The sequence below is a fragment of the Lissotriton vulgaris genome, chromosome 8 (genome assembly GCF_964263255.1).
Source record: "Lissotriton vulgaris chromosome 8, aLisVul1.2, whole genome shotgun sequence".
Classification (NCBI taxonomy): Eukaryota; Metazoa; Chordata; class Amphibia; order Caudata; family Salamandridae; genus Lissotriton; species Lissotriton vulgaris.
In genome coordinates, this window is record NC_141696.1 from 1162844429 (window position 1) to 1162862043 (window position 17615).

General features: G+C 44.3%; 1 protein-coding gene across 2 annotated transcripts in view; it reads left to right on the forward strand.

The window, feature by feature from the left end:
* ENOX1 (ecto-NOX disulfide-thiol exchanger 1) overlaps positions 1-17615 on the forward strand; it is a 2419302-nt gene that overhangs the window by 2038099 nt on the left and 363588 nt on the right. The window lies entirely within an intron of this gene.

Genomic DNA, 17615 nt, shown 5'->3' on the forward strand with positions numbered 1-17615 from the left:
CTAATATGGCGGACGGTGCCCATATAGTGGACCTGCTACACCAGGCAGGCAATCGTAACGATTGCCACCGGTGGAAAAGCGGTGGACGGACTTTGCATCCGCCACGATACCCACCGCCATCTTAATATGGCGGTGGGTAAATCTCATTACGCTGGCGGAACGATCGCCACCGCAGGCCCGGCGGTGGCGTTCGTTCCGCCTTCGAAATGAGCCCCCTAGGTTCCTCTATTGAAATGAATAACTAATATGTCAATGTCTTAATTGATTAATATGCAGAGTAGCCAGAGATCAATTTTCTTGGCATATAAAATAAATACTGAGGTAGCTGTGCAAAATATGGCAGATGTCCAATTATGTAGAAAGGACAAAACCTAACCCTGAAAGGGAGAAAGGGTGCTGTTTAGGGATATGGAATATCAAATGGAATATGTAAAAAGGTGCTGTTTAAAAAAATAACAATTGAAAATGAGAAAGAGAAAATATAACACAAAGACTATAAAATTCGTAGTGAGGAAATATGAACACCAACCATTAAGGGAAGGCCTGTCTGAACAAGCATGTTTGTTGCAGGGCTAGCCAGAGTCCTTGAAGGACATGACCCTTTGGAATAATGTTGTGTTTAGTGCACAGAAAGATTATCAAGTTTGAAATATTGATATACCAATTTATCAAGTTTGAAATATCGTCATACAGGAATATCGAGAGCAAGAATATCTTTGTCCAGAATATTGACATTAAGGTCAGAAATATCGTTTTTGAAGCTATTTAAGTTAGTAATATTGTTTGTTAAAATATTGTTGTTTAAAATATCTATTTTTATATCAGTGTTATGTATTTTAGTTTGTATTTTAAAAGTATGTGATGTAATTTTTTTGTATGAGTATTGATTTTGTTTTTTAATATATGTGTTACATTTTTAGCAGTGATTAATATTTTGTTCATTACATTTTGAATTTTTTAGTACTGCAGCGGGTTGTGGGTTCATAGGGGAATAGAGTGGGAAGTAATTTAACAATAATGAAGTAATTCATATTTTTTATTTATTCGAATGTATTTAATTTAGATTTTATAGTGTTCATTGTGGGTATTCATTTGTTATTAATTAATTAGTAATTAGTTGTTAATTTATATTAATTAATTAATTGATAATTATGTTAATTGTGTTTTTTTAGAAGCAGGTTGGGGGTTTATAGGTGAATAGGGTGGGAAAGTAAGTTAATTATGATACATTAAATATTTTTTAATTATTATTATTTATATAATTTAGATTGTATAGCCTTAATTGCGGAAATTAATGTATTATTAATTAATAATTAATTGTTTTTTTAATTATTATTAATTCATTGGTAATTATGTTAAATGTGGCATTTTGGTAGGAGCAAGTTGTCAGTTTATAGGGGAATAGGGTGGGAAGTAATTTAATTTGAATAAATGTAATAATGTATATATATTAATATTTTATTTTATTTTATTTATAGTGTTAATTGTGGGAATTAATGTATTCATAATTATTTATCAATTGTTAATATTAATGAATTAAATATTTTGTAATTAGTTATGTTAGTTGTGTCATTTTTTTGGAATGGGTGGTGGGGTTTTTAGGGGAATAGGGTGTGAAGTGATTTATTTAAAATGTTTTTATAAGTAATTGATAATTATTGGTAATTAATTCATTATGGCAATTGTGTAATTAATTTGAGATGTGAGTTGTGGGGTTTATAGTGGAAATAGCATAGCCCATAGGAGGGTAATTTATATCCTCTGCAGGGGGATCTTCCTCAGGACAGGAGGGGGACGGGGGACAATCTAAGGGTAGGTAATATCAGGACTACAGCCCCTCAGGCGGCGGTCCACACTGAATCTGCTGCGTGACTAAAGTTAATTTAGAGGGAAGGAGGCTGCAGTACTTGAAGGAATCAAATACGGGCGACTGAATCTCCCACAGCATCTCATTTTGTGAACTCTGCCCAGCCCGGGAGATCCGTGCTGAACTCCTCAAGGAGTTCAGCACGTCCCCCTCCTATCCTGAGGAAGACCTGCCTGCAGAGGATATAAATTACCCTCCTACGTGCCAGGGTCGAAACGTCGACACTCTCCCCCAAGTGGGCCTGTACCTGACATCATTCCTGGCCTGCCCCCTTCTTCACAGATGAATAAACTCTGTGCATCATCAAAAAATAAGAAATATTGGTGAACCCATGATGGACAGGCCTATTGTGTTAAACTGGTGTCATTGTAAACCACAACCAGTTTATCCAGGATATCAGAATTATGTAACTGATTGTTTTAGTACTAACCTTTGGATTCTTTTCCTCTATATCTATTCTACTTCACGAGCACTTTCCTCCCTTTTTTCACACTCCCCTTGGAGCAACCGTTTTTTTCTATTGAAACATGAAACATTGTGATCTGTGACATAAAATAACTGATAAATAAAACAGTCACTATTGAAGCTATATTTGGTGCTTTTGTGTCTTTTAAGGATAAACATTCTTGATTTATGAAGGACTTGATGGTACATTAGGGATACTATGTGAAGCCTATATGTACCTTAAATATACTTCTTATGTAATGAATGTTCCACGCAACTAAAGTATATTCTTGAGTTGTCTAGGACCATTGTTTTCTATACCGAACATTACCCAGGTCCGTGGACTTTTGTGGGTTACCCCATTGTATCGTAATGGTTTGCTGATGTTGTGGCAGGGCTCACAAGGTGAAGGAACAGTTACCTGGCCGTCATGGTGCTTGGGCATGTAGAGCCCCAGAAAAACACACAATTCTTGACACCAGAGTGAGGCAGAAGAGAATCCTACCTGATCAGATAAAGATGTTTCTGAATGGCACTATCTAGAGATCCCGCCATGCCGCTCAAGGAGGATAAAAGTGTAAACAAAAAGGGAGAGAAAGGATATTTTAATCAGCATGCACAAGGGCTGAAAGAAGTAGCTGGAACCCCTGATGGTGGAAATGGATGACAGAGGCGAGGGCCCATCTCATAGTGACTCACTAATTCTGGTGGTGCTGAGGGCCTTTACAGCACATTCATGTCTATAGAAAGAAAGGTGATGTCCATGGAAGGCACCCTTGCGGCAATAGAAAAACATTTGTTTCAAATGAAAGTTACAATGCAAGTGGTGGAAGCCAGGGTTTCTGGGTTAGAATCTAGAGTCGCAAATCTGAAGAACTGGAGACATGACCTTCAAAATTTCAAACACTCGAAAATAGTCACCGGAAAGACTAGCTGGAACATCATGAAAACACACCTTATGCAGCCATGTGTCTGCTGGGAGTAACAATGCTCTCTGAAGACAGCCTCCAGGCATGGACAATCCAGAGGTTTTAAGTCAATGAGGTACTCACACATGAGGGCTCCGCCGGAATATCTGTACACAAGGCATATAGACACCCAACAAAAAAATCTGTGGTGATGACGACAGGAGGGGGTACGTGTTCGTAGTGCTGAGTAATGCTAGAGAAAATTAGTTGGTCATGCAGGCCTTTCAGAAAAAGAAAAAGTGCAATTGGGAGAAGTGAAAATCCCATTATTTCCAGATTATAGTAGGTCCACCACGAGACGACACAAACAACTTCAGCAAATAGAAAACATCTAATAGCTCTGGGATGTCATGCATTGCTTGGGCACCTGGCGAGACTGAAGGTGCTGACTAAGGGTAGAAACCATATCCTTTGTTATTTGTTACGTTATGTTATTTGTACTTGATAAATCGCTTGAATCACCAGTAGGCATCTCAGCTCTGCAATAACAGTAACAGACAGCTTCTAACTGCGGGAGTCATCATTAAAAGAGGGAAGCTTTCAAAAGATTTCTTAATTGGTAATAGTTGGGACAAGTGCGGATGTGCATGGGCAGCCCGTTCCAATAGACAGGAGCCAGGTAAGAAAAGGCTCTCCCCCCCGCATTCCACCCAACGGATGCTGGGGACACATGGTAAAGCTTTATCCTTTGTTCATAGACTTCTGATGGGGGAATACGTTTTGACACTTTGAGGGTGATTACGATGGCGTAACGATCGGCACCGTCATAACCTGAATTACCCACCACCATTATACGATGGCGGTGGGTATCACGGCACACGGAAAGTCCGTCCGCCACTTTTCTGCCGGTCGGCAATCGTTACGATTGCCGGCAGAGCTGTGGCCTATATATGGTGGCCAAGCAGGCACCGCCATCCATATTATGATGTTGGGGACTTGCGTTGGGGACCCGTTATGGGCCCCAGGGGTCTTGGGGGGTGCACTTGCATGTCCATGCACAAGGTGGCAGGCACCGCGCAGTGCCTGCCACATTGTGCATGGAAATGCACAACATGGCATTTTAACATGTTAAAATGCTAGATGCGACCGCCGCAGTGGCGGTCGCATCATGATCAGAAGTGCGGGACCGCTGCATGGCAGGCGGGCGGTCCCATTCCCACTAGGATTGTGGGCGGACTCAGGTCGGCCCGCCATCCTAATAGGTCCCTTTGTTGGAGATACCTAGGACCAGTTCCTTGTAGGGCCTTAAAGGTAAGACAGCATATCTTGAAGATGCTCCTTTATCTGACTGGTAGCCTATGCAATGTTCTTAAAGAGGGACCAGAAGGGATGCCTGGAGGAAGGTCTAGAATAAGTCTGGCTGCCGTGTTTTGCACCACCTGTAGTTTTGTAACGAATGTCTCATTTGCTGCTGCCATTTCCCAGGTGGAAGCAGCTGAAACAGTTCCTGGTAATGTATGAGATAAATTGAGACAAAAAAGGGAAAGGTGTATAATTCAACAGTAGTTTTAAATGCTTTCTTCTTGCTTGCACTGGTAATCGAGCAAAATGTTGGTCGACATTTGTGTGGTTGATGTTGGAGGTACTGGACTTTGAGTGGAAATGGCTTGAAGTAGATAGGGTAAGTATCCTGGCCACCTCCGCACCTCTGCTCTCAGCTCCCTCAGACCCCATCCTGTTTTTCCTGACATTCTGGTGTGTAGGGCATTGTTTTTGCTTAGGGAACACCCTGCAATGGGCCATTGGTAAAGTGAGAGTTTTTGTTTGCTATACTCCGTACTTTGGAATGCTTGTTATACATTTTAGTATATGCCTTATCTTTGAAATGTATTCTGGGGTGGTGACGCTGCTACCAGAGTTGTATGTGTCCACGAATGATTCTCATAAAAAATATTAAACCAAAACAAGTAATGTTTACAGAGCCTTACAGATAAGCAGAAACATATAGGAGAACCTCAATTATGAGTGAAATAATGTATAAAGTCATGGAGAAGTGATGGAAATGGTCTGGGCAGAAAGTTTGTCACAACAGATGTTGCTCATTTTATTACCTTCGATCCACTAGAAATCTCTAATTTATCAGCCAGGCAGGGAGAACAGCCCCTGGCATGGGCCATGTAGATGTTAAGCATTACCTAAAAGTGTAGAGTCAATCATTCTCAAGAAAAAATAAACGTGAGCGATGCAATCAATTTGTTAAGCTGTTGAAATGAGATACTGTGGAGTAAGAGAGGATGCAGGTAAGCGGATTAATTAAATTTTCACCATCAAAGCCGGAGATAATGAGGGCCTGGAGGATGATGCAGACATTGGAAACAGAGTGGGCAGTGTAAAAGAACATATAGGGGCCGTTTTGCTGTGTGCAAGTGAAAAGAGTAGAGTCAAGAGTGGCAAGCCCATGATTTTCACTCAGATGCAAGGGAGGGGATAATGCTGTGTAAGACCGGAGGAGATTTAAGGCAATAGCAGTAGCAGAGACAGAAGAGAAAAGGAGACGTTCAGTTTTAGAAAGTTTGAGATTAAAAACGGATAGAATTTCCAGTACTGAATAACACTGGGCCCGATTCACAGAATGAACTTACTACTTTTGGCATTCACAGAATGCACTTACTACTTTTGGTATTCACAGAATGAACTTACTCATTTCGGTATTCACAGAAGTTAGGACTACTAACTTTAGGATTCCTAAATGCCTTCTGTGAATACCGAAAGTCTTAAAATTAGGATAGAGTTGGATGACACATTTTTACAAGTTACACAGCTTAAATGTGAGGTAAGAAAAACAGCGACCTCCCAGTCTGCAGCATGAGATTTTTGGAACAACCCCCAGGTGCCCGGTAACCGACCGCAGACTATGAGTGGACACACAGAGAAAATGTGTGTGTCAAGTAGATGGGGCCTTTGCTGTGGACTTTGTCATTCAATACAGTCTTGAAAGTAATGCATTTCTGAAGTGGGATCCCATGTAGAGCTGTCAGGTGATGTTTGACCGAATGATGTTTGGAAATTCTTAAAATAACTCCATATCTAGTACTATCTGTAACAAGTTTTGAATACACTGGGTGTTCCTAAAATGGAGACATTTTTGTAATCTGTTCTCGAGGAAATAGGTGCCTGGATCACAGTTTAATGGGTGGGCGTAATGGGAAAAAGGGGAAGCATTTTGTAAATAGACTTTAAGATCCAGAATCAAGCCGAATATGTGGGGGACGCAGGTGCCTCCAGTTCTCTTGGCCATTGGTCTGGAGACAAATTTCTATTTTTCCCCCATGTAGTTCAGGACTGGCAGTCTCATTCATACTGCGCCTGCAGACATACAGCTTCTATAGTTCAATCTAGAGTCCTTAAACTGATTTGGGGTGGATACAATAGTTTGTGTGTCATCGGTGTAGGAGATCAAGTTGAAGCCTTAGGATATTACCAGGGAGGCTAATGAAAACATATAGTCTATATATAGATATTGAATAATGGGGGGCTTATTGAAGCGGCCTGAGGCACACTGCAGTTAAAGTAAATGGACCGGATTGATATAGTGGCATTGAAACTCTCTGTAGTTTATCTAAAATGAAAGACCGTAAATAGCTCAGAGCTTTTTTACAAATACCGGGTTCAGAATACCATGATAGTAGGACAGTATGAGAGACTGTGTTTAAATCTGGCAGCAGGTCTAGAAGGATCAGGGCTGCCATATAGTATCTTACAATATTAACTGCAGCCGGGGCAGATAACTCTGTAGATAAAACGATAGACCTGTCCTATCTTTTTATGTGCAGTTCTCCTCCCCAACTGCGGAGTCTCAGCAGACGTACGTACACTTACTATTAACTGGTAATCTGTGACTACCAAAAAAACACAAATTTACACAAAAGTATAAGTTTAGCTTTGTGTGAATCAGGCCCATTATGTATAAGGAAACCTGCCCTTAAATTATTCCCTTGATGGTGGATGCAGAAGCGTAAGATTACCAGAGATGGAGAAGAAACGAGAGGTGTGAGGGCAGTGGTGTAGCAAGGCCATTTGCTGCCCGTGGTGGTCCCAGCCTTTGCTGACCCGTGGCGGCCGTAAGAGCTGGAGAGAGGGGTGGTGCTGGCAATCGATTCCTGTGTTTGCTGCCTCACGCGGTCACAGGTAAGAGAGCAGGGGAGGCATGGGGGAAGACCACCGCCCCCAAAACTTGTGCTGCCCGGAGCAGACCGACCCCCACCCCTCCTTGTTACACCACTGTGCGAGGGACATGCTAAACATAGGCTGCCAGATTAGGAGAGGTAGAGTAAGAGACCCTAAGATGTTTCTTCTGAGCAAATTCAGCCATTCATAAACACAGAAGGGTGAAATGCTTCCTTCTCATCTCTTTGTCATTGCTTTAGGTAGCTCACACTCAGCTTAAGGTTTACATTTTGAATAAAACAACACAATTATAGAAAAGATTTTAATAACTGAATAAGAGTGTTTATATAAATGAATGCATAAGTATTATTAAAGGAGTACACAATGTTTTAGGGTAAAAAGTGCAGAAGAGGCAGTACAAAATTGTCACAACTATTTTCAACTACATTTAATTTGTTGTAAAGGCTTTCTATAAAGACCCATGCCAGTCTAAGGGACATGTCAACTGATAATTGTTACTTTCTGGGTGTTAGAACAGGGATTTCTGGTTGGCTAAGGCTTGCGCCAAAGCCAGGCAGAAACCACCACTCTAGTCAGGGCAAGGAAGTTACACGCCAAAGATAACCCCTGCTCACCCCCTTAGTAGCTTGGCACGAGCAGTCAGGCTTATCCCGGAGGCAATGTGTAAAGCATTTGCGCACGCACCCACCAGCAACAACATCCCAGGCCCCCCACAAAAGGAACTCCACACAAGGTTGTATCAAACATAGCCTTGTATTATCAAAACACATCAGAATCAGAATCACAGGATGTACATTGTGCCAACTGGCACGGGCAATGTTTACAAGGGATTATGTACACCTGACAGGGCCACATGGACCACTGTCAGGATCATCACAAAGTGAACTTGGTAAAGGTGAACTAAAGCATACAAGTAAAAATTGTTCATAGAATGTATAGTCAGTAAACACTGATAATCACTGCACTTGCAACAGTCTGTGCCATGAAATCCATCATACACAGTATCCCATCAGTCTAACTACATTAGACCCTCACCACCTAAGTAAAACCTTACACTAGGGGCGGAAATCACACAGGGAAGTAAAATATCCCTAACATCAACCTAAACAGGTAAAACAACCTCATATGCATACATCATATCTAAAGGTATCAAAACACAGGGTGCGCAAAACATACTACACACGGTACATTTCCTAACACCCAAAAAGTAGTACATGAATCACATCAAGGTCCAGGTTGCGCCACTACGCCAAAACCTAAACATAGCAGCTGCCCACTACTTGCTGGGCAGCTGAGGACAAGAACAGGGCCTAAACGCTGCAGCTGGCACTAAGTGCTGCGCAGCTGTGGGAGGCCAAAGTAGGGGCGAATGAGTGCGACTCACTCCTGAGTCCAAAGACATGTCCCTAGAAAGAAAACCTAACCGATGCAGCTGCCCACTACTTGCTGGGCAGCTGTGAAGCCAAACTGCGGCAGGGGGCTCTCACTAGCCCTTAAGACAAATTGCGCCAATCATTGGAGCCCTCTAGGCTCTGGAACAACCACTTGCCCATCGTTGGAGCCCTCTAGGCTCTGAATCAAAATAGGTGCATTTAGGGAGCCCTCTAGGCTCGAACAGCAAATGTGCCCCAGGTTAGAGCCATCTAGGCTCAAGGGATACTGGGGCCTCGTGGGAGCCAGCAGGCTCTGAAAATAACCATGTCCCCCTGGGCCACTCGGGCCCCTTTCTGGAATAGGTGCCCCCTTGTGGGAGCGGCCCGCTGGCAGATGGGCTGCTCTACCTCGGTGCCTCGCTCTGGCACCACACGCACCATCTGCTCCTTCAGGGAGCGGAAGCGGGAATGCCCTCATGTCCCCCGACCCAGCCCTAACTCACCGGGCTGTGGTCGGAGGCGTCCCTCCTCCTCGAGGGCGGGCAGTTTTCACAAGGTGGCAGGGGGGCAGGCACCGGCAGTGTGCCTCGCGCCCCCTCCGTAGGACACAGGCGGTGCTTGCAGGGCTATCTCTTCCCTCGAGAGCCCCGTCCTCACAGTGCGCCACATTTTCACCCGGTCCCCCATCTCGGGACCGGGACTTAGTGTAGAGCCCTTCAAGGCTCAGGGCAACCGTCGCCTCTTCCGGCCGTGCGCCGGCCAATCCCAGCGCGGCGGCGGGCGGGACTTCCTTCGACAACCCGAAAGTCCCACCTACTGCAGGCGCAATGCTGCTTGGCTTCCGGTTTCGCAGCAGCTGCGGCGGCAATCTCTTTTCGGGGGCAACACCGAAGGGTAGGCTCCCTCGGTGCAAAAATAAAAAGTAGAAGTGGGGTGGGCACCCGCTAAGGCTCCCAGAAACGGGGTGGCACCCGTAAATATTTACATAAGTGGGCTGGGCACCTGCAGGGCAACAAAAGGGCAGGATCGCTTCCCCCCAGGGAACAGGACAGCGATCTGCCCGTACATTAAAGATAAAATGCTCACAAGGCGCTGGGGGCCCAGCAACTACAAAGCCCCTAAAGAAGGACTCCCCTAAAGCAAAAAGGGGTACCAGAGGTCCTGGGCATTAGTAGGGGCAATGTAGGGCCCAGGGGCCAGCACACAGGGCACTCCAGCAAGGAGACAGCCCCCATGGCGGTCCCTTCTGGGCCCCACTAGCAGCAAGCACCCTCCTGTTAGGATCCCAGCAGGAACTCCAGGCATCCAGGGGCTGGGCAGGGCCCAGGGAGGCAAGCCTTCCCCTGGGCCCCAGCAGCAGCACGCCCCTGGTAGATTCAAGTCAGGAAACGAGAACATTTTACATGAGGTCACAGCCTCTTTTTATACACACAAATCCTTTGTCTACAAAGGCGCAGGCAAGGGGCGAACCAGATGCAACTGGTTCTGGAGCACTTTGTTTTGCTCAGCCCCTCTCCCTATTCACAGGACAGGCCAGGGACATCAGCCATACCACAGGGGGTGGAGCCACCATTGTTAAGGGAAGGCCCAGCCCTATTCCGGTCCCAGGTGCACTCCTCCCTGCTATCACCATGCAGATCTCTCCATTCACCACCGGGGCAGACCCATCCTGACTCCTGGAGCCAGGCACACCAGCACACCAGCCAGCTCCAGCCAATCACAAGCCAGACAGTCAAATCACATTCACTGCACAGACAGGCCAACTTCTAGAAGTGGCACTTCCACACTAGACACGATAAATCCACGCACATCATAGCGCAGCATTTAATCACACGAGTCCACACATACCAAACTCGACCCTGCACTCCCCACACATCAGGAACTTCCATGGACACATATATCCCCCATGCATTCCTATGGGAGGGCAGGCCAATCCCACACACGCACTCAGAGAGCGCACGCACTTTACACTGAGACACCGTGTCAAAGTGCGCGAAGACCAGAAATCACTATACTTAGGTAACATTAAAAAGGCAAAAAGCTCAGGGGTGAACCTGCCAGAAGGGCCAAGTCCAACACTGGGGTAGGCAGTATTCTGCAACCTTTTGATTATGAAAAATAAATATACAACATTGGCTTCATCGAACTAAAATGATTGTGGTACCAGAAGTAGCATTACAGACTATTTTAACCCCGATGACATCACAGGAAGTGACATCACCTTCGATCCAGTGGCGGGTCAGTGTATGTTTTCTTTTTTAAAGCATTGTAAACTAATGGCTACAGCAAGATGATAAGTGATACTCACTGTTTAATTTCAGCCGTAGATTGCCGGTCAGGGCCACTGGCACTAATTTTTGGGGACCAGCGCTTATTTTCTGGACATTTCCCGAGTGCAAGAGAGAGGATAACACAAGAACAAGAAAGAAGTAAGAATAGAAAGGCGGAAAAAATGTTGGAAGGGGGGAAAGCAGAAACCTGCACGAGTGAAATAAAGGGACAGAGAGTGCCTGATATTGGATGGAAGAGCCATGAAGTCGATTCAAGACTAAGCAGCCTTAGTATTTGGTGCATCAACATTTAAGAGCACCGGCAGCAGGCTTCTGAGCAGAGCTTTGTGCACTGGCACTCTTTCTAAATTACAAATTAATCACTTGTGATACATAGTAATGACAGTAGGCATAATCGCCCAAGTATTTATACTGTTAGATTATCACGCCCTATATTACACAAAGTGCCCCAGAAATGCAGCAGGCATGTGGCACTTTCTTATTACAAAAGGTCCTGCAGACGCTTGCAATGCCCCTTCTGTAAGGCGCCATTGCCTATGTAGCACTACTAGCACCGGCGCAATCTCTAAGCGGCTTTCGCTCCATTGCATGGGTTTCTCTTGTAAATAAGGAAACACTTTCCCTCTCCCTCCATGCATTATTATAGATGCGGGTCCAGATGCAAAGATGCCATCAGGAGGCAGTCTGATTGTTCGCCTTAACAGGTGGCAAATATTGTACACTCTGAGGGTGCCCCTTGGAATGGGGATCCCTCAAACATCTCCCTTCAGGGGGGGTGCAGTCACTCATTACACCTGCCTGCTTAATTTGTTACTTCTGTCAAATCCAAAGACTACATGTCGGAAGCAATCTCTGCCTTTCCTTTGACATGCTGGCCACTTGTCGCCAGCACAATGAAGGATGAACCAGCTGCTTAAAACAGCTAGTCTGCCTTTCACTAAGGCACTGTAATGCATTCACTGTAATAGGGCTCTCTGAACCCGGTCTGCGCCGGGTGCATATAGTTAAAGTGGTGGCCCAGCGCAGAGTGTATGGACACAGTGGGCCTCATTTATGAAAAGTGACGCATCGCTGTGTGAAAACAGCGATGCGTCACTTTTCACTGCGCCCTCCTTGCGACACCAATGATGCGTCATATTTACAGTATGACGCATCATTGCGCAAGGAGTTACAGATACGTCAGTATTTCTGACTTATTTGTATGGCGCAAAAGTGACGCATTGCTGGAGTGTGTCACAAAAGTGACGCAACTCCAGCAATGTGTCCTTTCACATGGGGCAAGCCCCATTTGAAAGGGCCTGCGTCAGTCTTACGCCTGCTGTGAGGCAGGCGTAAGAAATTGATGCATTTGTGTCCTAGAAGTGGCGCAGTGAAATCTTATAGATTTCACTGCGTCACTTCCATGACCCTTTCTTGCGTCAAAACACCCCCCTTGCATACATTATACCTGGCGCAGGTATAATGTGGCGCAGGGGTTTACAAAGTGACGCATCTACCTAGATGCGTCACTTTGTAAATATGATGCAACAAGGCGCATTTTTTACGCCACTGGTGTGTCACAAAAGGTGACGCACCGGCGGCATTAAAGTGACTCACAGCCTCATAAATTAGGCCCAGTATGTCCAGATGTCTCTGTCATAAACGAAAGCAGATTCCAATCTTATACAAATCATTGGGGCATATTATCAAGGGGGTTTATCTCCGCTTTTTTTGGCTTTAAAAGCCAAGAAAGCGGAGATAAAATTATCTCCCTATTACCTAGCTGTCGCTAACACCAGTTAGCGACAGCTAGTAGGAAATAGCGACCATCTTGGGCCCCGCTTTGCATGTCAGTGAAATTTATCACTAATGACATGCAAAGTGGGCGTGCCAAGATGTTAGCGACTGGAAACAGTTGCTAACATCGCTATCTCCTATTACCAACTGTTGGAGATATTCGCGCTAAGCGCGAATATCTCCAAAAGCTAACACCTGCCACTGAGCAGTTCTTAGCCATGTTTTTCAATGGTAGGTGGATAACATGGCTAAGAGCATTAGCTCGGTAATGCATGAATATCGCTGACTTTTCAGCGATATTCATGCATTTCGGCCTATTTTTATCGCTTAGGAGATAAACCTTGATAATAGCAAGGTTCCTAAGCGATAAAAATCGCCGCAGCTCGGCGATAAAAATATTGCCGCTAAGCCAACATAGCGATAATTATCGGTAGGTGTTGGTAATATGCCCCTCAGTTTCCAGGCATTAGTGCAGTTGAATCACTTGAATTGGACCAGAACTACAACTCCCAGAATGCATTAGATTGTTAAAATATAGCTCAGGACAGGAAGAGTGTCCTTGGTGTTGTGAACTCCTTTAGTGTGCCGAAAGCAAACATTTTCAACGATCTGTAATCAGTGTAGTTAAATCACAGCGGTACAATAGCTGTTTATGGATGCTGCAAGCAGCAACATAACCCTAAAGGACTCACTTGGAGATCTGTGGAACTCTTCCAACCAAGGAAGGGGTGGGGTGTGTTCCTTTTTTTGTTATTTTACGCGCATGATGACTTTTTTCATTACTATGATTTTGTTCTGCAAGATGCTATGTTTTTGATAACTCCTTACTGATTCATTGCAGTGTTCTTGCGAAGGTACACTGATGAATGGAAATCAGCCCCAGGGGAGCAGACGCTGCTCTCTTCATTTCCCAGAACTGCTGTGACAGCTTGCCTTTAACGGCGGCTATAAATAGTGGGCAACTCCAGCGTCCTTTATACTTCCCTCCTGACTCTCAGAGGTTCCAGACCAACTCAGCACTGGGATTGGAGCCCTTTGTCAGCCGAGAAATTAGCTGTCAACAAGCAGAGTTGTGAACTGTAATTACTGACCAACACCTCTGTGTTAACCCTGACTATATTAGTGGAGCCAAATCCATTCCCTTCGCTGCACTGCTTGACACGTTGAAGGGCGATTGCCAATCATCTGATGTGCTGAAAAGGGCTCAAATTGGTTCCTAGCAGCAAATGTACAGATAGGGGGGTGTTCTTTAACCTCCTAAGTCTCATCTTTTAGCCTGTGCAGGAGGCGTGATTTCTATTTTTAAAGGTTCAGTGATAAAATATCGAAACCCAAAGTATTGTCGCTAAAAATATTGTGTCAAAAATATCGAGCACAAAATATTGTTTTCCTTTACTTATAATGTCAATGACAAAGATTTCGGGAAAAATTATCGTTGTATACTAATACCGAAAATTATATACGGAAATATTGTTTTTAAACATAGTTAAACGTAGTAAACATTAAATATCTTAACAAATAACAGTAATATCATGTATATTAAATATATTTAAACAATATAAAAAATATAAAACTTTACTTATTTAAACAAACACACACATATGTATGTATGTTTATTTACACATATAACATGTAAAATTATTATTAAAATATTTGTCATTTATATTATAATTTGCAACATTTGTCTAAATTTAATATAACAAATGTATATATATATATATATATATATATATATATATATATATATATATATATATATATATATATATATATATATATGATTTTTTCCAGTTTATTACGGTTTGTAATTTATTGTGGGTATTTATATATACTATGTAAATGTACAGGTGGCTCCCAGTCAACACCAGAAGGACTGTCACTCAGGCCCTCGTCACCAACAGGCTGGACTATGGGAACACACTCTACATAGGAATCACCAAGCTCCTCCTGAAGAGATTAGAAGCAATACAAAACTCATTGGCAAGACTTATCCTCGACCTCCCCAAATGGACCCACGTCACACCGCACCAGAAGAAGCTACACTCGCTCCCGATCTAGAGGATATGCCAGTTAGAGATGTTGACCAACACATTCAAAACCCTGCTCAAGGAGGGACCAGCATACATCATCAAGCGCATGACCTACCACCAACTGACCAGACACTCTCTGTCCACCTCCCTCTTCCTCGCAGACACCCCCGGATCCACCAAAGCAATAGCAGAGGACGCTTCTGCTCACACTTGGCAGCCAAGGCTTGGAACAACCTTCCTCTGGAACCTTAGGACCATCCCATCGCTCCAGAAGTTAAGGGAAGGACTCAAGACCTGGCTGTTCGAATGAACATAGCACCACAAAGCAGTTAGCTACTCCAGTGCCTTGAGACCCTCACGGTGATTTGCAGCACTTTATAAATCCCTGACGGATTGATTGATTGATTGAAAAGGACTGCCATGCTGTCGGAAGACTGGACCTGCTTATCATGAACTAATAACCTCAGAAGTGACTCCAACGATCTGTTGGTGTACCTCCTGTTTGAGCTACAGGGACACAACAAGTCTCTCTCCCTTTATGTTTCCAGCTGACTTGCAAATTGGACGTATCTGACCCTGCTTCTGGCCTCTGTTGGAGTGAGACTTAGCCCCAAGTCATGGTCCCCAGGTTCTGGACCCACGTCACAAAAGCAGAGATGTAGGAACTCTTTGCCAACTTTCTGCCTGGAGAACCAACAGAGACAAGGATCGCCATCAAAGCCTCAGCCATCGACGTTGAATCACCAGCTGGCCTCACCTTGCTGGTGTGCCAGAAGGAGATCTAACTTTCAGAAAAGTTTCCAAGTCAGAACATAGGGGGCGTCATCAACGCTGATTCTGTGCACCAACCCCCTGACATTGAGACCTTCCTCGCCACAGAATTCAGAGTTTGCCCACTCTGAGATTTCCTGCCTTAATCGATGACCACACCATGACTGTGCAGTTGAGCAACCTACCGTCATCAAGCCCCTCTTCAAATCCAGCTTACCCCACGACAACTCTTTGACAACCACTTTTGCTACATAGAAGATTTTTAGTCAGAACATAAACTTTCCACCAAAATGACTGTAGTCCCTTTATCCGTCCCACGATCCTTTGTGTTTGGACCTAAGTTTTTACTTTGACCAAGTCTAGTATGACCACATAACTGCAGTTGATACTTTGTCCTTTTTGGGACTGTTTTAAATTCAAAATGTAAAAACTTCATATATCCAGTTCTACCTATTTTTGTTATTTCGGTGTCATTTTATTTATTAACTTTTATTCTATTTTTCTAAACTGGTTTGGGTTTTTGTGTCACTTTTTAACTGTTTGAGTGCCTCATAACTGCTTTGCACATTGTCTGTAAGTTAAGCCTGATGGCTTTGTGCTATGCTATCAATGGGCTAAGCTTATGTTTATTTATCGACTTTTGTGGGTCACCCTGACAACGACTGTGATTATTATTTGAGGTGGGTTCTCACTTCTCACACCCCTTCACTAATATTCTCATTTTCTTACAGAGTGCTTGTGAAAATAACTGTTATCTACCTCTACCAAAGAGTAATTTAATGGCTTCATCCATAAATGATAATTACTTTGATCAAAATGCTCATGATTAAACTTTCTTTGTAAATTGACTTGTTTACAAGATGCTCATAGTGTGTATGATCATGCTATGTAATATTATGTGTATTTGTCAAAGCATACTATTACCAGGACGAATATCCTAGCACTGAGCAAGTGTGAGTCCCTAATCTCACATAGGATAGTTGGGGTTTAAAGAAACGTCAAGTTTTCAGCTTTTACTGGACTCAAGAAGTGAGGAGGAAACTCGGATGTGCAGTGGGAGGTCGTTCCTCGCCGTAGGAGTGATGTATGAGAAGGCCCGGCCCCTGGATCTGTTTCTGTGTATGCATGGGACGTGTGCAAGTCCAGTAGAGCATAAGTGTCTGGGTGATTGGTGGAAAGAGATGCAACTGTTCAGATAGGTGGGACCTGTGTTGTGTAGTGCCTTGAACATATGCATGAAGAGTTTGAACTAAGCATGTTTAAGCATCAGGAGACAGTAGAGCTCCCTATGATGTTGTGTGATGTGTGTCCTGCTTGGGAGGCTGAAGCTGTGTCTGGCTGCTGCATTCTGAAGGGGTTTGTAAGCGCCGCAGTAACCCTGGGGCTAGAAGGGAATGCAGGACACGCCCGGTATATGTTTTTTTTAACCTTTATTTTTCTGTGGGGACTTTGCTTCGTTAGTCCCATGTAACCGAAAGAAAAAGTCACAGGAATGGACTGGCTATGGAAAGCACCGTCAGTATAAAAAACGAGGGAATTGCCGATGGAATCCTCTCCTTCCATTTGGCCGTCTCCTCCCAAGGGTTTGTACTGGAAAGGACAGCTAACGTTGTGTCACCTCTCAGCCCGGCAGTCCAAAGAAAAAGGAAAAAACATACGAAACCAGGGATTAGCTTAGGGTTCTCTTTATGGTTTAATGCCACCACCATCGCCAGGGCGTCGTGCGAGGGGGAAATACCACAAAGCGGGGAGGTAGCGTGCCGGTGCCCTGTGTTGGGGAAAAAAGTACACACCATACCACGCGTGCCTTAATTTCCCGTGCCTCTCCACCCCCACCAAAACGATCCCTTCAAAGCTACTTGCCTTGAGCCACGACCCGGGGTCAGGGCCGTGGAGTTGGGACCCGGGGCGTCCTCCCCTTTTCTCGGGGCGCCGGGTTTGTCCGCAATACACACTGCTCCAGGGGT